Here is a 22,042-nt window from a genome sequence, read left to right as displayed (position 1 = left end):
CCAAACACAGAACAGTTTGCCTAAAAAAGATCTATGACTACATTTTTTCATTTTCTTGAAAAAAGAAAGTCCAGTTCACAACGTCAGCTAAACATTTATCTTCCATGCTTCCTCCTACCTTCCTTGCCTGTGTCAGATTTTCTGTATCTGAGCCCTTTCTCATTCCGTAGTGAAATAACTTGAACTGGTGCTTGGGATTTGATTCTTTTTATTCTTGAAGGTCTTCAATATTTTGCAAATTAGCAAAAGGGAGAGTCTTAACAGAAAAAAAAGAAACTGATGAAGGGCGCTAATTTAAGTGAATTTGCCTTTGCTCCAAAAGGAGCTTTTACAAATATGCTCTGCTCATTCAGGTCCCCATCTGTTGCAAAAGTGGCACAATTGAATGTTTTTTTCTCCTCTTATCTTCTTTTTTCAGATACCCCTTCTCTCCATCCTGTCACCAAAAATAGAAATGTCAGTTTCATCCCTTACTCCAGCAGCCAAAGTGATCATTAGCTACAGCCAGTTCCTTCTCAGAATTCTCCCACAAAACATCCTTCTGTTTTTAATTCTTAGTGGTATCCTCCTAGTACATATAGACCTTTATCATATACCTCTTAGATTATTTAGGTAACCTCCAGCACCTTCTCGGTTTCAGCCTTTTTCCTCAACAAACCATTCTCTGGGTAGTCACAGGCCTAAAGCACAGGTCCAAGGGATTATACCATACCATTTCTTTAAATATGTAATGGTTTTCCTATGTCCATGGAATGAAGCTCATCTTCTTTGGTCATATATTCAAAAAGTTCAATATAATTGATTCCCAATCAAACTTTCTAGCCTTCTTCTAACGGTTTCTCTTCTACCACATGTCCTAGTCACTGGACAAATTTGGTTTTTTTCTCTTAAACTGTGTTCAGTGAACAACTGGTATCTTATAAGTTCTATTTGGGAAAACAAAAACAAACAACAGCCCACAGCAAAAACCAACAAAAACTCTGTGGTCAAATACTTTAGGAAACATTACAATAATTATACTCCCTTTTTGGAGAAAAGTATAAAGTATATTTTCCTATAAAGTCCCAGGAAAGCCCTGCAGTGGAAAACTTTTTTTAACCTCATTGTATTTGGCAACTGAACCCCTTTTCACAGAACCTCTCTCATGAGACCTTAATGTCATACCAGGACATGATTTAGGACATGCTGCTTTTACATTTTCAGAGGGAAACTAGATGGGATTTAAGTTGTGTTAAATGAACACAAACACTCTTTTCTTTACATTTCGGTTCTTGGAATCATAGGAACTTAAAGTTTTGAGACTATGGCTGGCATTTAAACCCAATGTATTATTGGCATGCTCTTCATTAAGTTGAGTATAATCAGTTTTCTGTTTTCTTGATTCAGGGTTACTACTTAAGTCACATGGAACTTTAGAAAACAAATCTGGTCACTTCCTAGCATCTCAGTATTTATGTTAGATACTTGAAAGGGACAGTTACGTTTCCCTTTCTCAAGTTACCTCTCCTCTTCCTTCTAAATATTATGAGCTCTAGAATAAGCTCCATGAAATCAAGGGTTATATCCATCATTTTCATGATTCTGGCTCCATCCTTAACTTGGCATTGGTACTTAGGAGGTGATCTGTAAGTACGTTATATGAATTAATGACCTTTACTCCATACTCTCCCCTCTCCTACTTCCTTCAAAGTCTTACTCATGGTTTAAGAAGTATCCCAAATGCAGTAGTGTGATGAATCCTTCTATGAAACCCACATCATAGGTAACATGTCTATGTTTCTCTTATTTGTACTTCCATCTTTATTATACTCATTAAGTGTGAGTTGTGTATGTATAGAAGGTTAAACCATTAGATTATCAATATTCAACCGTTTTCAAGATAAAAAAATGACAGTTTCTTGTAATACAATGTCATGTTAATTATGAGTTATATTCATATATATAAGATATAAACATATATTTCATATACACATATAGTGATATATGTATAAAATACATATATACATATGTACATAATATACATATGTACCTATGTAGTTGTGTGCATATATTTATATCTGTCTCTTCAACTAGATTGAAATGGTATGGTATGGCCTCTGTTTTGTAAAGTTCTGTCTGTTCTGAATTTTACAACATAAGCACTAACCTCAGGAGATAATAGAAGTTTATTTTGTGGAATTATAGCTACTCATCCTACTAAATTTGAGTAACTGAAATTTAGTGAGACATACTGATGATGTTTTTATTTGATAAATTTCATGAATAGGTGATTTGGGGAATAGATAAGATAGTATAATCTTCTATAAGAAGAGTTATTTTACATATTAAGTATACACATCATACTGATCATTTTTCCCTTTGTAAATAACTCATTAACAGAGTGAACATTTTCAAAAGGAAGTTATATGGCCTTTGTTTAAATTTTAGTAAATGATGCATAAAATTTGGAAGCTCTACTTGAACTTCATTCCACATTTTTTTTATTAAGTCAGTGAGAGTACTGCCATAGCAAGACTAGAGCCTTATATCTGTGATATATTTGTCTGCCAATGAAGATAAATGATTCTGGAATATAAACCAATTATTTATTTGATTTCCTTCCCAGAGGTACTTATTTCAGTACCAGAAACTAGTAACTTTTTTTTTTTTTTCAGTGTGAAGCTGGCCTCAAAATAAAAGTAGAAAATTGGTAAGGATCCACGTAGTACACAAAGGCTTTTCCACTGAGTCAGTCTGATACCCTGGCAAGAGATCTCAATCATCCTGAAATATTTACTTTTTCTTATTCTTCATGTGTTAGTGCTCACAATTGATTCATCCTTATTTCACACTGCCTTTAAGTTTTAAACACCTGAGTTAACATGGCCAGCGTAGTCCCATCGCCAACTACAAAGACGTGCTTGGGTCAGAGTTCCTGAATGTAGATGTCAGTTGTTGCTTCCACTCCATTCTAGCACGAAGACGAGTCTCGGCTGGCTGAGCGATTCGAGGCCTCTCACTGTAGAGAAACCTGGTTTTTGTTTCCATTCTTTTCCTAACTTACAAACAGGAGTGGGTGCTTGAAAAATTATAGACTACCCATGCAGGTTCCTTTTGTGTCTAACCTACTGTTTTTGTAAAGTGGTTAATGTTGTTGTTTGTTCATTTTTGCCAACTCCAATATTTGGATGTATCAATATTGTAGACCCTACACATACTTCAGATACCCTGGCTACCTGTGGAAATACAAATTTTTAATTTAATTCTGTCCCACGGGGAACGTTTTTCTTATTTGAATTACATACTATATAGAAAACTTTAATAGCATGTATTTATTGAACAGATATGGCCCCGAACATGATTGCAAAGTAGAGGCAAGAACGCACTACATCTTTCAGTGCAGTTTTAGTGAGCTGTCATTTCATTAGAGGGAAACAGAAATTTTCTAAAATTATATACAGCAAAAGTTTCTAATGTAATGAACACAGAGGAATTCTTTTCTGCCGTTTAATGCTTAGGGCAAGGTTACTTGTCATGCATTACTCCTTTGTCTTCCCACAGCTAAGGTGAAAGCATTGATTAATACAGTTTAATCAAGAATATGTATGTATATATATATATATATATACACACACACACACATATATGTGTATGCGCATGTATATACATACATACGTGTGTGTGTGTGTGTGTGTGTGTGTGTGTGTATTTGTGTCTGTGTGTATTTACCCCAGTTTGGAAAAAATGAAATCAAATGTTACCCATCTCCAAGCCCACACAGAGGCTACGTACACTAGGAAGCAGGAGTCCAAGGATCATTCTTCATCTAGATTACTTGCTACCCAATCAGGGCATTTCAGAAGTGAAACTAGTGATTGTGTTGCTATAGCAATTTTGCCATGTCCCAGCAACAATGCATGTGCTGTGGCTTAGAGTTTTAATATGCTCACTTCAAAGTGCGAATAGCACAAGTGTTAAAACCCGAAGTGTATTTTTAATCTAACCTTTGGCTATAATATGTGAAGAGTTTAAGGAGAGTCTCTTATGCTTTATTTTCATAGAAAGGAACTTATTGAACAGAGTTCTGGATTGTTACATGAAATGAATTAAGCATCCTGTTTAAGGAAGTTTAAGAAAAAAACTTTAATTTAGAAGAGAGGGTTAGTTTCTAAAAAGCATGGCTTCCTCTCAAATTTAAAATACGCTTTTTTGGTGTTGGTGCCTATCACGCTAAAATAACTAAATCTGGCTGATAATTCCCAGGTAATGACCCAGGTTGTTGTCCTTTTATTCTGTTATGTCACACATTGCAATCTCTTGTATTTGAGTCTCTGTGTCACTAAATCTTACTATCGAATATTATCTCAATAATTAGCTCAAAATTCTGATGCTGTTTTTTTCTCTCCTCACCCTGCATTCTTTCTGCATCTTCAGACATATGAGAGAAAACTTCTTAATTAAAAAATGCCACAATCAATGCAGAATCTGATGCTAAAACTTGAGGGGAGAGGGCTTTCCTCACTATGAACCCTATATTCTTCTCTCTCAGGTGTCATCAATCCAGAGTCATCCCTGATGAAATACCCACTCTTTCCCATTCCTCTGAAAGCACTATTTGGAGATAGACAGTCAGCAAGTATAGCATGGAAGCTACAATTAGCAAAATATCAGGTCTGGCAAAAAAGCAAGCACGGCCCGGAGGAAGTATAATATCTAGCAATGAAAAACAATTCAGGTTAGGGAAGCCTTGGACTCGTTCCCAATTTCATCAAGGGTTTAACCTGATTTTCAAAATCTGCTTTGGGAGACATCTCCAAGAACATGAAGGCAAGCGCAACAAGGAACAATTAGGACTCTAGCTGCGGACCCTGGGTGCATATGACAATCTTCTCCAGGGGGGATGTTTGAAAACACGTATGTCCTGGCCCCACCTCCCAGAGAATGATTTAATTGGGAGCAGGGCATAGCTTGTCCTTTGTTCACTAATTTTAAGCTCCGTAGAAATGCTCATGTACAACCAGGTTGAAGTGGGGCAAGAGGAGACACTGCTGTGAACGCACAGCATAGAGGGTATATAGAGACACGTTCTGTTCAAAATCCCTGCCCCAGATGCTTTTCTTGGAGCTGTGGGTAGAGACGCAACTAAGACCTGATGCACTTGAAGAGATCACATTCTGAAAGGGGCAAAAGGGACGAGAGAAAAGAGAGGGAATAAAGAGTACGCTTTAGCATTTGCTGGGGTTCTCCTCTCACCATGAGAATAAATTCATGAAACCCTTTGAGAGTTCCATGGTGTGGAGTTACACGGTAGAGAGCCCCTGCTTTCTGCAATATCCTCTCGCCTGTCTCTGCCTATTAAACTTCTCAGACTGAGGGATTGCAGCCTCCTGAGGGAAGAGGGGGGGAACGCTAGACTTGAGTGAATTAAAATTTAGCTGGAAAAACCCAGGGGAATGTTCTGTACGAGGCAATTCCAGGAACGGCAGGGAATGAATGACATGCCTCTTTTTATAGCTGCAGTCTTGATGATGCTAGACAATGATGCCCTCTGTATGAAGTGACGTTAGTGACTAAAAGGCTACCTCCCCACACCCACTCCGTGGGGCATTTGTGAAACCACAAAAACAGTGCATGGCAGACAGCTTTTCCTCACCTTTTTGCTCTGTCAGATTCTTGAGTCCACTCTTTGAATGTAGACAGTAAATGCCCATAGTCACTGTATTAGTTTCCTAGGGCTCCCACAATAAATTACCACAAACTTGGGGGCTTAAAACAACAGAAATTTATTCTCTCAGTTCTGGAGGCTAGACGTCCGAAATGCCGCAGAGCAGCACCCTCTCTGGTCACTAGAAGAAGGCCTGTTCTTTGTCTCCCAGCTTCTGGTGGCTGCCCAGCATTCCTGGGCTTGTGGCAGCATCACTCCAATCTCTGCCTCCTCCCTCACGTCACCTCCCATCCTGTGTCTGGCTTCTCTGTGTGTCTCTTCAAAGAGCGCTTAAGACTGGAATTGGGGGCCACCTGGGGTAATTTGGGATCTCAAGATCCTAAATTTAATTACATCTGCAAAGACTCTTAGCCTAGTAAGGGAACATTCACCTTCACTAGGGATTCAGATGTGGAGATATCTTTGAGGGCGGGGGTGGCTACAGTTCAAAAGCACAGTGAAGCTTAACAGACATCTCACCAAGAACTGCAAGTAAGCATATGCCATTAGGGACATGCAAATGGAAATATCTATGAGATATCACTCTGCACTTAGCAGGGTCAAAACCCAGAACACTGACAGCACCAGACGTTGACAAGGAAGTGCAGCAACGGGAAATTTCATTCATTGTTGGTCAAAATGCAAAATATTATAGCCACTTGGAAGACATTTTGACATCTTTAAATCAAAACTAAACCTACTCTTCCCACATGATACAGCCATCAGAGCTTGATATTTAACCCAGAAAAGTTGAAAACCTATGTCCACACAAAAACACAGATATTTAGAGCAGTCCAAGATGTCCTTTAGTGGGTGAATGGAGAGGCAAACTGTGGTACATCCAGACAATGGAATATGATTCAGTGCTTTAAAGAACTGAGCTATCATGGCCTGGAAAGATACGGAGAAAACTTGAAGTGCATATTACTAAGTGAAAGAAGCCAATCTGAAAGGCTAAATATACTATATGACTCCAACTGTATGACATTATGGAAAAGGCAAAACTATGGAGGTGGTAAAAAGATCAGAGGTTGCCTCCCGGGTAGGGGGAGACAGGGACAAGGGGATGGAGCACAGACGATTTGTAGGATAGGGAAACTACTCCGGATAACGCTATCAAGGTGGATACATCATTACCTTTGTCCAGATCCAAAAAATGTACAATATCAAGAGTGAACCTGAATGTAAACTATGGACTTGGGGTGATAATGACGTGTCAGTGGAGGCTCATCCGTACCTACCACTCCAATGGGGGACGTTAATGTTAAGGGAGGCTGTGCTTGTGTGGAAGCAGAACGTATAGGGGAAATCTGCACTTTCGTCTCACTTTTTCTTGGCACATAAAACTGTTCTAAAAATAGTTGATTAAATACCATGAAAAGAAAAAGCTCGTGATGATAGAGACAGCAAATGGGGATGATGGGAGCATAAAGTGATGGCATTTACCTGGCTATTTCCCCTCATTTGGCCAGTATTTCTTTTTTTTTTTTTTTAATATTTTTATTTATTTCTGGGAGAGAGAGAGACAGCGTGAGTAGGGGAGGGTCAGAGAGAGAGGGAGTCACAGACTGAAACAGGCTCCAGGCTCTGAGCTGGCAGTCAGCACAGAGCCCGACGCGGGGCTCGAACCCATGAACCGCGAGATCGTGACCTAAGCGAAAGTCAGACGCTTAACCGACTAAGCCACCCAGGCGCCCCGTTTGGCCAGTATTTCTGAGTTAACTATAAATATAACAGGCAAGAGAAGCATCCCCGTGTTGTTCTTTCCCGGCTTTCTGTAGCTTCCCCCAATCTGTTGTGTTGTACTGCGGGCCAGATACAGGAAAAGCACGGCACAGTGAGGCTCCTGCTTTTCACTCCTTTTCCTCATGCCATAGCATCCTTCCAACCCCCGCACTCCAACAGTTCACCCTGTCTCGTGGAGACCTCAAAATTCTCAGAGCCACGTTTCTCACAAAAATTCTTTCCCTGCACTGTTGCCAAAAGCATATGAAAATAGCCAATACAATCACAAGAGTTTCACTAGATAATTTCCTCTGTGTGCACGCGCGCACACACACACACACACACACACACACACTTTTGCTTGGCCTAGCAACACAATGGGAATGTAAACACGTTGTTAATGCAGTCGCTCTCAGTTGGCTTCCCAGATGGCTTAAGTTCAATAGATTTTTCCCCCTGATTTCCTCAGCTTCTCCTAGCTGGTGCTAAACAGCCATTATGCCTTTTCCTGCACATTGAGATTCATCTGCAGCTACTAAACTGCCTCCAAAGTGCTTCAATTTTGCATGAGTGCTAAGCTGGGGACTGGGAGACATTACCCAGTGCTGAAGGCCCAGATCATTAGAAAGAGCATGTAAATCCTCTGAACCAGAAATAAAAAGTGCAGAGATTTCCTTTGTAAAGTCCCAACTGCAGCTTTATGTAAAACATGAACCTTTGGCAAGATGGGGTCCCTTTCCTTCTAAATTTTATTTTTGCTTTATTTTTTTTATTTACTCGGGCATATGTGCTCTGATTTTTCCAAGTAGAGAGAATTATTTCATAGTCGGGAAGATTTGAGATCCTAGCCATAAGCTATCATTATTTCTCTTCTTAGGACACGGGATCCCTCTTCACTTTTAATAGGGAAGGCACTTCAAAGTATTGCTGAAGGATCACCCACATAATAGATTTTAAAAACAAATTCGAAGCCTGCTGAGTAGCAAGAAGCTTTGAGGAGGGATAGGTTGACATTTATAAGATATGTGCAGGGGACATAAATCTATATTATTTGAGTAAGTATAGATGTAGAATGTGTAGAGAGCCTGGATTGTAGAGAGAGCTTGGGGTGGAATCCAAAGGGGACTGTGAAAATTATTAATGAGAAAGAAGCGATTGTATTCTTCTCATTTTTCAAGAGCCACTTCCCCATACGTTGCTGCCAAAAAGGCTTGTTTGTGTTTTTCAAGGTGGACATATTTTTTATCTGTACTTGATCTGTATTTCCATCGCTGCTGTGTCCTCCCAGGCTGCCTGCCAGACCATCTTGCCATAAATTGAAAGCGTGCCTGTGGTCAGCGGGGGCGGTACCTTCAAGGGGGTGGCACAGTGGAGCTGGACCTCTCAGCGGCCGCCCGTTCTGCACACTGTGGGGCCGGGCCCGTGCCCCAAGCCCATGGAGATGTGACAAAAAACACTTATGATGAAAAGGTTGACTCGGTCTCCTCATTTGGTATTTCCTTTGCAGGAATTTCCTTTGAATTTTTTGAACAGTTATGATAACGTTTTTTTGGTCTGTCGTGTATCCACTCAGTAAGAGTTAACTGGGCTCCTTTTACATGATTACTCTATAATTATTTCCCTTTTTCCATATACTTATGTAATGGGTCAGACTCTCTTTTTTTAAGGATTCTGAGAGTAAAAAATGTACATTTATGATCAGATACAGCAGTTCATTATTTATTTTGAAACACATTTTCAAGGACATTTATTAACCACTGATTTATTCAACACTGAATATGCAAGCAGGATCTGACAGAAATGTGACTAAATGGGCTTATAATAGAGTATGAACTAAATGCATTCCAAGTTGTAGGTAAAAAGAAAATACTAGATGAATGATATGCATATAAATATGCACAGTGAATTTCGGTGCGTGCATATACTGTCTATATAACGTATGCATTTTATGCCGAAACCCAGTTTTGTTTGTCAGCGTGTTGTGTGTATCTTTCAGACTGGATAGTCTCATCCATTAATTTCCCTTTACTAAAAACATGGCTAATCATGAAAATGTCATCCTCTTTATTAGTATCATCACAGAGTATTATTTATTGTGATTGCACACCTTATGACACTGAACTGTACATATTAAATAGCTAGTTTTCCTGTTCTCCCATGGAGATTGTTTATCCACTAGAGTAGGTATCCTTTGAAGGAAATCATTTGTAAAAGAAGGGAAGGAGAACTAAACTTTGCCTGGAGATATGAAAAGATACATGACTGAAGTTCTTTGTTCAGTTTGCAGTATTAATACAGCTACATAAATATCTTGGTGAATTGGAGCTCATTGTAGGAAACAATTGTTTTCTTTTCTTCCTTTTCCTCTGTGATGCTGGTACAGAATGGACATGCGTACATTACAAGTTACAACCAACATTTAAAATCGGGTGCCATTCTCTTGTTCAGCTTTAAGTTTTTCTACCTCTTATGAAAACATCAAAATAAAATGGCCTGTAAAGAAATGATACTGGGTAATTAAACATTATAACCTAGTAGCTCACATCAATGTGTTCAACATTATGTTGGAAGTGATATTTTGAAAAAGACTGCAGGCGTACCATCCTGAAAATAATATTTTTGTTACATGCTAAACAAATTGCTCTGGTTTATAGCATTTTGAGCATAATATTAAAATCACACATTCAGATATTTGAAATCTCTCAGAATTAATAGAAGTTCTTCTCTGTGTATCCAACAAGATGTTGCGAAATTAAAAAAAATATATTTTTAACAAGATGGAGCTAAACACTGAATCAGTTAAAAAAAAAAATAAAAAGACCCAAAGCATTGTGGGATTAGTATTTTTGGCATCCAACTATCTAATAGTCATTTAGAAAAACCCACTGTATGCCAAGCATATTATACATAGTCTGTATCATTTAGGTCTGTATCATGCTGAGTTGCAGTAACAGACCCCACCAAAGCTAGAATAGCTCAAAAGCGATACAATGGTGCATGTGTTTACATACTAGTAACACATACCAGGAGGTGCCCTTGCCTGTCAGGCAGCTCTGTTCCCTCGGGTCGGGTCTGTACCCAGACTCTTCTCGTCTTGTGGTTCTGTCGTCCTCTCTGGCCTCATGCTCTTCAGTACGCAGCCAGCAGGGAGGAAAGGACAGCATGGAGGAGATCCACAGGCTTCTTCACCAGCTCAGCCAAGAAAAGGTACATGTATCTTCCACTCACATTCCATTGACCAGAATTGCTTTTGTGGCCCCTTCTAAGACTTAAAAGTGTAAGAAAATGAGAAATTGGGGCGCCTGGGTGGCTCAGTCAGTTAAGCATCTGACTTTGGCTCAGGTCATGATCTCGCGGTTCGTGGGTTCGAGCCCCGCGTCGGGCTCTGTGCTGACTGCCAGCTCAGAGCCTGGAGCCTGTTCAGATTCTGTGTTTCCCTCTCTCTCTGACTCTCCCCTGCTCATGCTGTCTCTCTCTCCCTCAGAAATAAATAAAACATTTGAAAAATTAAAAAAAAAAGAAAAGAAAAGAAAACGAGAAATGGAATGCCCTACCCGAAGCTACTCATGACGGTAGCCATGCCAGACCTCAAAATCAGGTTTTCTTCTGTTTGGCCTAAAAGTCGGTTTGTTTCTACATTGAGCTCCTTCTGTCAGTACAGATTTTCATACACAGAAAACAATGATTTAAATTTCACTCGACTTGATAATTACTGATATTTCAGTGTCATTGTGGTTTCCTAAAACTGCAACACCTTGTTTTTCCTATTAAAGTAGCTTTATCAATTACAATGTATTACGACTTCTAAGACTCCCGTCCCGTTCTCACATCCTTCCTGGGCATAAGGGAGCACCACATGTCCCAGCATCCTTGTGGGTCAGGAGAGCCACGTGATTACTTCTGGCCAATGGGCTGTGAGGGAAAGTTATGCTGCCACTGCTGAGCCCAGGCATTTAAGAGCAGGTGGGTGTTCTCTGTACTCTCTTCTCCTGGCTCAGTAGCCATCCGTGGTTGAGAGGGTATAGGTTCAACATAGATGCAGGCAGGATCACTAAGAAAGTTCATGGAGGACAGCAGCCCTGGAGACTGTTGTGATGGAAAAGTAGACTTCTTTTGTAAACCCTCTGAAATGAGGGGAGTTACTTAGTACGCAGCATAGATAAATTATTCTAGCTTCAGAAATCTTGTTAGTTAGCTCCCATTAAGGGTTTACTCTTCATGTGTATTACCTCATTTAATCCTTATAAGAGCCCACTGAATTAGGAATCTTAATTTCCATTTTCTTGTTGAGGAAAATGACATTTAGTAAATGAATTTTCCCAAGGTCATACATCCAGTTACTAGAAAAAACAGAATCTTTCCCTAAAAAAAAAAACCCAGCTCTTTCCCTAAAGATTATACTCTCAATGAACCTAATTGCCAAGGATTAATTAAAAATGAGCTTTGGGACACCTGGTGGCTCACTGAGTTAAGTGTCTGACTTAGGTCTCAGGTCATGATCTCCCGGTTTGTGGGTTTGAGCCCCGCATCAGGCTCTGTGCTTAGAGCTCAGAGCCTGAAGCATGCTTTGAATTCTGTGTCTCCCTCTTTCTCTGCCCTGCCCCTATTTGTACTCTGTCTCTCTCTCTCTTTCTCAAAATCAGATAAACATTAAAAAAAATAAGCTTTTATCGTCAAATCCAGATCAATATTGTTTTGTGGAATTCTGCCTATGAGTTTATCAAAAATTAAGTATATGTAACTTGGAATCAACAGAAAAACAGAGACATATTCTGTATTTAAAAAAAAGAAAAAATCTCAGTGTATTATACTTGGTTTCAATGTTTTTATTAAATCATCTCTCCTTTTGCAATGATAGTAGAGTGACTTGAGAAAGGATCTTAGGATATATAGAAATATTTTGAAAATATCAAACAGTTATTTCTTTGTCTTTACATAAAGTTAATATTGTAAATTGGTATCTCAACAGCAGTTCTCCTGACTTGAAAATATGAATTGCTAATATTTTTCATTTCTACTTGGAATTTCACAAGTTAAACTTTCCTTCTTGTTATAAATTGATGAGTCATTCTTGCATATTCAAGTTCCTTTAAAAGATAAAGAGAAAATATTTTCACTGGTACTTGACCTGTGTTTACTCAGCTATTAGAAACAATTTTGGAGAATCTAAAAAACATTATGAGAACTCTGCTCCTCCCACCCCATTTTCAGTGGGACTGCCAAGCCAGTTCAAAGTTTAACTCAAAGTTGTGTTTGACGATGGCTAGGGAAGGAGATACAAGTGCCATCACGACTGAAGATTCGCTTCCTCTAAAATAGATTTGGAGGAGCGCCTGTGTGGCTCAGTCCATTAAGCGTCCGACTTCAGCTCAGGTCATGATTTCGTGGTCCAGAAGTTCAAGCCCAGCATTGGATGGACTCTGTGCTGACAGCTCAGAACCTGGAGCCTGCTTCAGATTCTGTGTGTCCCTCTCTCTCTGCCCCTCCCTTACTTGTTCTCTCTCTCTCTCTTTCTCAAAAATAAATGAAAAAATTCAAAATATATATATTAGGATATAAGCATGTATCTTTTAAATGAGTATATAATAGTGCCTTAGGGAAAATATTCTTTTGTTTATTCAGTAAATGCTCATCGTATGCTGACAGTGTACTCCGAGTATTATTCCGTGCAACAACGACAGCATGTAACAGACACAAATCTCTACTCCGATAGAATTCATGTTCTGGTTGGTAAGTGAGGAAAGACCTAGAAGATGTGATTGCGCTGCCCATCAATTTTAAATCTTCATTAAAATGTAAAAGTTTCCTATTCTGCCCCAAATTAGTTCACATTAACCTACCTGGTAATTTCCACTCTTGCATAATGTCCCTGTCTCACCTGCATAATGCACTATGGGTATAAGGAATTTCTAATAGATAGCCATGCAGGCATTCTGGTTGCGAAAATAAGTAGACTTTTCCATTTGTCTTATCAGGATAACTTTACTTTTTCTACACTTTAATATAGTGGGAAGCCTAGAGGATTGATAAAATCCTGGGTTACTTGGCTGAAGGACAAGAAACTTACAGACAAATCACCATAACTCATTCCTGCTGTTCAAACTTCATTTCTAAACATCATAGCCAGATCTGCATTGCCCTGGATGATTGGTGTCCCTCCCCACCCAGACCTGACTCTCCCAAATCTGCTGAAAAGTTCTAAAACTAGCCGTATATTTCTCATCTGGGTGTGTGCCTTATATAATTTCCAATCATGGTATTTCTCCCTTCCCTGAATCTACTTCCAATGGTAATTTTGTGAATAGAATATAGTTATATTCTCAAAATAATTGTTATTGTTATATATGTAATATATATAGACATATATATACATATGGTATATATACACACACTTATGTATTTTAAATTTATATACATACATATATATTGAATTGAACAGGTTTCAGTTACTTTTATAGCTGTTATTCCATTTCTTTTATCACAAGCAAACAAGACAAAAAAGTTCTTATCTTCATTTTATAAGTTGAGAAACCAAGGCTTGATGAATTTAGGACTTTCCAAAAGTCAAATAGTAAATATAGAACAATAATTTATTTTCTTAATCCAAGTAAATTACGAGGTTATTGTATGTTAGGTGAATATTTGTCTAATCTCCCAGTTGTAACATTAATTGTCCTGGATGTGTTGAATTCTTTTAAAAATGATCCTTTCTAGTTTGGTTTAAAAGTTCCTTAAGACTATGAAATACATCAGAACATCTGGGTGGCTCTGTCAGTTAAGCGTCAGACTTCGGCTCAGGTCGTGATCTCATGGCTCATGAGTTTGAGCCCTGTGTCAGGCTCTGTGCTGACAGCTCAGAGCCTGGAGCCTACTTTGGCTTCTGTGCTCCCTCTCTCTCTGCCCTTTTCCCACGCATGCTCTCTCTCTCTCTCTCAAATATAAATAAACAATTTTTTAAAAAAGAAGATGAAATATATTGCTTTTAAGACAAATAAATAGCTGTCCTCAGTGTACTGTGTGAGAACTATTATACGTGGCAATCTCTCCGGAGGTGATAGCTCTTAATGTTTGCTTCTAAATCACGTGAGATAAGTACAAAATGAAAACCCAACAGTATGAGTAATTATTATTTTAAATATATGTGCTGATTTCCATCATCAGACAGTGTTTTCAGAAGTTCGCCACGAATATTGCTTTTAAGCTCTTAAGATTAATGACTTGATATAAGATCACAGATCTGAGAACAATTTTTGTAATCATAATTAAAATTAAAATGATTAAAATTCCATTAAAAGTAAATCAGATTAGCCTTGTTTACTAGTTGAGACAGATTAATTTTCCTTAAAGCATATGTCACGTAGAAAAACATCATTTTACCAATTTACCATTTTTACAGGTTCCCTACTCCACACAGAATAAACTCTAGCTGCCAATCAAGGCTCTCCATGAATCTCCCTTCTGTCTAATTCCATGGCCTTATTTCTTTACTCGATTCATATAAACTCTTCTCCCCTGTAGTGTTCCATGCTTTTTCATCTCTGCCCTTTGGCTTTGTGCTATTCTATCCTCCAGAAGTGTCTTTGATTTTTCTCTAAGTCTTTAAATCCAAACCATGCCTCAGCATCAAACTCAAATATTCCATATCCCCATGTTTACCCTGATCTCTCTATGTGAAACTATTTCACTATAGCTTTGTTCATGGGGTTTTCAGAATTTTCCAAACAGTAGATTACTTTCATTCAATAAATCACCATATGGAAAGTACCAAACCATGTTGAAAGACATGATGGTATGGGGCTCTGTGTTTATGTTGACTGTAGGGTTATATGGTTTAATAAATTTGGGTAAATGGTGGCATTCCAAATTAAACATACTTTTTTCATGGCAGAACTTCTGACCAATGCCTTTAATATACTTACTAGCATTCTGAGTTTCTAAGAGGGAGATGTATTAAACAGAAATTCCCAAACTTATTTGACCAAAGTATACTTATTTGAGACACAATTTGAGGAATATTGGTACAGTGCAAGGAACAGGAAGATTGGATTCAGATAAATATGGATCTAAATCCTGATTTTGGTAATCACTGGCTGCATGAAAAATTGTTTAAATTCTGACTCTGCTAGGGGTGCCTGTGTGGCTCAGTCAGTTGAGTGTCTGACTTTGGTTCAGATCATGATCTCACGGTTCTTGAGTTCGAGCCCCGCGTCAGGCTCTGTGCTGACAGCTCAGAGCCTGGGCCTGGAGCCTGCTTCAGATTCTGTGTCTCCCTGTCTCTGTGCCCCTCTCCTACTCACGCAGTGCTCTCTCTATCTCTCAAAAGTGAATAAACATAAAAAAAAAATTTTTTTTTAATTCTGACCTCTTCTCTTTACTTGTATTTACAATACCCGTTCCTAAGGACTGTTATGCAGATTAACTGAGACACATGGTAGTTGCCCAGTAAATTCTAGCTCCTTTTACTTTTCTGAGATACAATTAAATTTATTTACGATTTATGTATAAATCATTCATTCGCTTAACGTACATGAACTGGACAAACGTATGCCAGTTAATGTACAGATCCATACACAATGCATATGACAGAGTCACTTTATCCAGTGAACTTTCTAGTATTAGACAGTAAACTAATCAGAAAGGATCCATAAGGAGGTCATCTCTATGGCTACGTTGGAAATGACTTCTTGGAACAGACATTCAACAGGTTTTTTATCACCAAAGTTAAGAACAGGAATTACATGATGGGCCAGAACTGGTAGAATTAATCTATCAACTCATTACCACTCTATATGTAAGAAAGAACATTTTGCATACCCTCCACTCCAATTACCGTTAACACTCACAGCTCTAAGTTTGATGGTGGTTGGAAAGTCCAATCAAAAATAGGAGGACTGGTTCTCCTGTAACATCTAAAACCTGACAGTTTAGCAAAGGAAACGGAAAGCAGTGCTAATGCTGTCAGAGGAAAGGTCATTTATAACTATTTTAATATCATCTTGAAGTTAACATTTCAGGCTTTAGGGTAAGCTGCATTTGTCCACAGTTGCCATATAGCTTTCTAAAAGCACTGTGAGTCTCCCCACTCCAGATACACTATCCAATAAATATTTTCTTCTCAGTTCCAGACAAAACGAAAACATAGCAAAACAAATCACAGGTCCTCTGGACACAGAATGCCAAACAGAACCAAGTAACTAGAAATTATCATGCAAAAAGGAAGTCAAGTCAATGACCTAGGTATGAAATGCTTCCAGACAAATCCCTTGAACCATTCAGTCCCAGTCATGTTATTCTTTGACTTGCGGGTAAATTCATCTTGACCACAAAGGTAATAAATGTGACTTTAACCAAATTATAATAAATCTAATATACCAGTAAGTTGTAATTTCCAATTATACAAAGTAATTTTAGTTAATTAGATGGCCTGTTTATATATTAAATATTATATTAAAAATCCAAGGAACACATTTCAGAGAAAAGTTGATGAATTATGTGTTTACGGTGTCTTCTTTTCCTGAGGCAGTTTGAAGACTGTCAGATGACTTCATGTAGCATAAAACCATGTCTTGGTGGTAAAGTTCTGCCTTTCACCTTATCACATTTTGATTATTTAAGTGAGAATTACAAGCTGCTGCAATAATTGTCAGGTTTCGTTTCGTTTTGTTTTGTTTTGGTATGGCATCCTTTTAAATAATGCTGGTATTTTGTGTGATTTAATTTGCATTAAGACATCTAGAACAGATATGTATCTTATTTTAGATTATATTAGTGAAAACTAATAGGATTAAGCTCTGGAAGAAAGCATGAAAAAGAGACCACACTAATTCAATAAAGTGCTGTAATATATCCCAGATCATTCCCTACCTGTAGCTTCATGCATTTGCCACCACCCTCTGTCCTGTGAATGTACTATAATGAGATTGGGTGGAGTGACCTCCGCAGCTCTTCTCCCAATAGGGAGAGTGGGGAGGAAGCCAAATTGCCAGGTCAATGCCACATGATGTCTCAAACTTTCCCTTTGCTGTATGGAAGAGGACGTAATTGAGAAGAATGAGAAATACAACTCAGGCATACGTGACACCTAAGTCTAAGGTGGGGCTTTTTAGTGAAACATACATGAGGCATCAGAAGGCAAGGAGTTGATGACCACATATTTATTGATTTATTTAGTGAAACAACTTCTTTATTTCAATTTTATGTTTACAGAAAGACAAAGAGGATAGGCATGGAGGAGGCAGGAATAATGCTTGAGGAAGAGGCCATAACCGACAAAAATGGTTGGCTGCTCTTCTATGCCATTATTAGTAACAGCAATGACCAAAAACAAGTCCAGGCAGGGATCAAAGGCGTCTGCTAACAAGGTCAGTCTATTTCAGGAGAGTCAGATCATCTGTCTGGTCCATATCCATGAGGAGGAGAAAGGCCCAAGTCTGTTTATTGAGGCCTTGGCTGTGGGTGGGATGGGGCCTGTCTCTTAGAAGGTCTGGGCCACTGACTCCAGAGAACATAGGGGCCACAAGCTACATAGCGGGGGAACACCTATGAACCACATGGGCCCGCTGCAGGTAGGTTGTGGGGAAACTTGGGCATAAGTGGCTTGGGATCATCTTCAAAGGAAAATCCTGTCTGGGTAGGTGAGGGGACATCTAAATAGAAATAGTTTGAGGAGAACTGATCAGAGTGTGATGACCACATCTCAAAAAATGTTTTGAGATGATACATGACTTTGGAGTAACACTCAATAAATGAGATAAATGAATAGCAAGATGCTAGAGATGATGGTTTGTCCATCTTTACATTTCTGGAACTTAACATACTTTTTGACAACAGTAGACTCTTAACGTCTACATTCTAATAGTCTACAGTACTACAGATTATATTTCTGGGGGAATATACATATTGTTTTAAATAATTATACAACAGGATTCATCATGTATTTGCACTTACTTTATAATACTCTCTAGAAGAACACTATTTGTGGTGCCTGACCACTATTATAAAATTAAAATTATGCTAAAGATAAGGGATAAATATAATTTACCAGACTTTATTGCATATGCATGTATAGTCTCACAAAGATCCAATAAGAGGGCTGCATTTGCATCTGGATTTCTAAAATCATTTGAAATTCCCTATTAGCAAGTGCATATTCATATTCATTATAAGACTTCTTGATATAGCATGCTAATTACTCGCCTGCACTCTAGCTCCCAAGCCACAATGAATCCTCTTATAAAAGCAGATCACTGCCAACTTCAAACAGCATGCATCCTTGAGATGCCACTATTAAAGGAAGAATGCTGATGGAAAATCTTTGATCTTATCAGACGTGATGGAAAATACACATTTGTATTTGAGTAAATCTGTAGAACGAAACATTCCCCCCCACACACACACCCTTAAGTAACCTGAAACCAATTTCAAGTTCCCAAATGCTCTTCAAAGCAGCCCGCCTTAGAAGTAATGCTGATGGTATTACAAATTTCAAGGCAGCTTGCTTTTTCCATCTCACGACTTCAAGCGGATTTAAAATGTTACTTTCAAAGAGAAAGGATATTACCTACTTTTAGACCACTAGCCTCTGGTTCGATGAACAGAATGTCACAGGTAGAGAACGTACCTATGGCAATGAAAAGATGGTATATAACCAAGTAACTCAGAGCTTGAATAATGCAGCTGATTGTAGGGAATTCTAAGCTGGAAGTGTTTAGAGACTTCCTGCTTCAGTTCTTTCTTGTTCTAGTGTGGTTGACCAAAAGTTGGAATGTAAACTGTCGGCATGTGGCAGGACAACTGTACACAAAAAATTAATCCAGCTCCTCGTGAATGGGGCGTCTATCAAGCTGAAGACAAAAATCGGTGTGTGCTTGAGTCCTGCAGCCACAGGGGCCTGAGCCACACAATTCAGAACATTCATACTACAAATGAACCCCCCCGGTAGCAGGGGGGTCGGTCTGTGGCTTCGTAAAAGGCCTCAGATTTGTGGTCAGCAGAAACATCCATGAGTCTGTTTGGGCTGAAGGAGACAGTGGCCCTAGTGAAGTTCCTCCCAGCATTTAATTAGGTTTTCTGTAATGCTTTAAGTAAAAGGAAGGGGAATAAAACCCGGTGTTATCATCTTGGGACACAAAATATTTGTGTGTGGTTTTAATATCTTGAGCCCATTTGTTGCTGCCCTGCATTTTGGAAAGAGCCATTATGGTTCTGAGGAAATACACACTACAGGTTTACCACCCCTTTGGTGACTGTAAATTTACTGCAACAGCTTTTAAAGGAAGAGTTTTCTTTCCAGTAACTGCATTTCTGCGTGAAGAGAGAAGGTATAAACAAGTAAAACAGGCAAAAGTATTAAATACCAGAGAGTGGAATAAAAAGAAAGGTGGGGCAGGGCCGAGAGGGAAAACTGTGCGCCATCTTTCCATGAACTTCTAGATATCAGAAAATCAGAATAATTGCAATAAAGACAGGAAAATGAGAGAGCCTAAGCAGAGACCGGGAAAGACTAAGAGAAGTAGCATTATTTGTTAATAAGTTGGGATTTCTGTTGTGGAGATTGTTCTGTTATTTAGACAGTGACTAAAATAATATACCCATCTTTGCATAGAGGAGTGAGGGACTTAGATATGCCAGGTTCTTGAAAATTCTTTTTAAACTGATCACTGTGAGGGTGCCTGGGTGGCTCAGTCAGTTAAGTGTCCGACTTCGGCCAGGTCATGATCTCATGGTTTCTGAGTTCAAGCCCCACTTTGGGCTCTGTGCTGGCAGCTCAGAGCCTGGAACCTGATTCAGATTCTGTGTCTTCCTCTCTCTCTGCCTCACCCTCACTTATGTGCTGTCTTCTCTCTCAAAAAATGAATAAACATTTAAAAAAAAAAACGTTTTTAAACTATCACTCTATAAGCATAAAAGGATTACTAATTTTCAAGACTTTAAAATAACATTAAATATATTTAATACATTTTTGGCCACAGAGTTGCCCCTTCAGGATCTTTCCCTGCCTTGGGCTTATAAAATTCACTTTCCTGGGCTTCATTTCAGTTCAGGGGCTCTTGAGTGGACCGAAGGACTTAGTTGTTTCTATGACTCAAGTCCCTGCAGTTCTTGATAGAAAATATTGCTTATTTCCCTAGTGGAACAATATCCACTTCTGTTGGGTGTTCCTTATTTTTCCTGAGGGCTTTTACCCATTTGAACATGGTCTAGGCTTTAGGACAAGTTCTGGAACCTATGCCAAGAAGTCATGCAAATAGTTTAATAAATCATAACTTTCAGGAACTAAAGATTCCTAGTATTCATATTCATAACATGTATATGTGGATGTGTGTCTACATATACACATGCATATATATGCGTGTGCATATATATTTATATTATCTCCTGATTACATCATCTGCTTGCTTAAAACACTTCGATGATGTCCATGACTTTCAGAAAGAAATCCCAAATTCTAAACATGGTGTGCAGCAGTGGTTCTCAAAGTGTAGCATGCATCAGAATTCTTGGAGTTAAACCAAAATTGCTAGGCCCAACTCCCAAAGTTTCTTACTCCATTTTAGTCTAGAGTGGAACTCAAGAATTTGATGTCCAACAAGTTCCCAGGTGATGCTGATGAAACTGCTCTGGGGCTGCACTTTGAGAACCATTGTTCTACAAGAATATATATTAACTGATCTTTTTCTTGTCCCTAGCTTCGTCTCATGCCACCGTCTCTGTGTCTGGTGCTTACTTGTCTTCTGGGTTCCCAGTCTCCTCATTCTCTTTCCTGCTTCTTTCCCATATCTTCTATCCCTCCCCTTAGATAATTTAACCAACTTAATTCATGTTGAATCCTTCATACTAAGTTGAGTTCACTTGTTATTCACTCTCATTTTCACTATACTTCCCCTTTGCAGCATTGAACACACTTGTAATTAAATGATAAATTGTATAATCTGTAGTCAATATGTACCCACTGCACAGCGTCAGTGAGGGTAACGACTATCTTACTCATCAGAGATGCACACAAGTGCCTACGGCAATACCTTTTCCATAGTTGATATTAAATAAATATTTGTTCAATGAATGAATGAATGCATGCATGCATGAATAAAAAGTACAAAGCAATATACTTAATCTTTCTTACTGTGCTTACCCTTAACCCAGGCAAATTCTGCTAGACCCTCAGGGTGCCCCTGCTAGCACTCCCCGTAGGCACTTCATTCTGAAAGTGTGTGCAGGAAAACTGGCAATGGTCCAAGTACATTGATCCGAGGGTCCTTCTTGCTTAGTGCAAAGGAGCACATTGCAGAATAACTCTAGGAAATAGGCTTTGATACAGTAGGATAAATACTCCTAAAATGATAATCCTGGATTCTTAGTTCATCTGTTGTTATCTAGCATTACATAATGCTCTAAAATAAAATCCAATTATTTGAGCATTTTAGCTAGAAGCCACTTTAACAGGATTTTGGTTATATTACAATTATAGAGAAACATTTGGACTTTCAAAATATTATGCATGAAAACTTTAAAGTCACACATTCTTTGGATAAAATAGCATGGATTTGTTAACTTATGGCTAGTATTTTTTTAAAGAAAACAGTGTGCCTTAATAGCTAAAACACAACTATTAAAAGTAACTAATTTTAAATAACC

The 22,042-nt window shown here is 38.6% G+C and overlaps 1 protein-coding gene across 3 annotated transcripts in view; it reads left to right on the top strand.

Annotated features, from left to right (window-relative positions):
* The window catches only part of UNC5C (unc-5 netrin receptor C), a 363,130-nt gene that overhangs the window by 209,643 nt on the left and 131,445 nt on the right, over positions 1-22,042 (top strand). The gene's annotated exons all lie outside the window — the stretch shown is intronic.

This window comes from Crocuta crocuta, unplaced genomic scaffold, assembly GCF_008692635.1.
Source record: "Crocuta crocuta isolate KB4526 unplaced genomic scaffold, BGI_CrCroc_1.0 scaffold83, whole genome shotgun sequence".
NCBI lineage: Eukaryota > Metazoa > Chordata > Mammalia > Carnivora > Hyaenidae > Crocuta > Crocuta crocuta.
The sequence above is the reverse complement of the archived record's forward strand: the minus strand, read 5'-3'. Positions and strand labels throughout refer to the sequence as shown.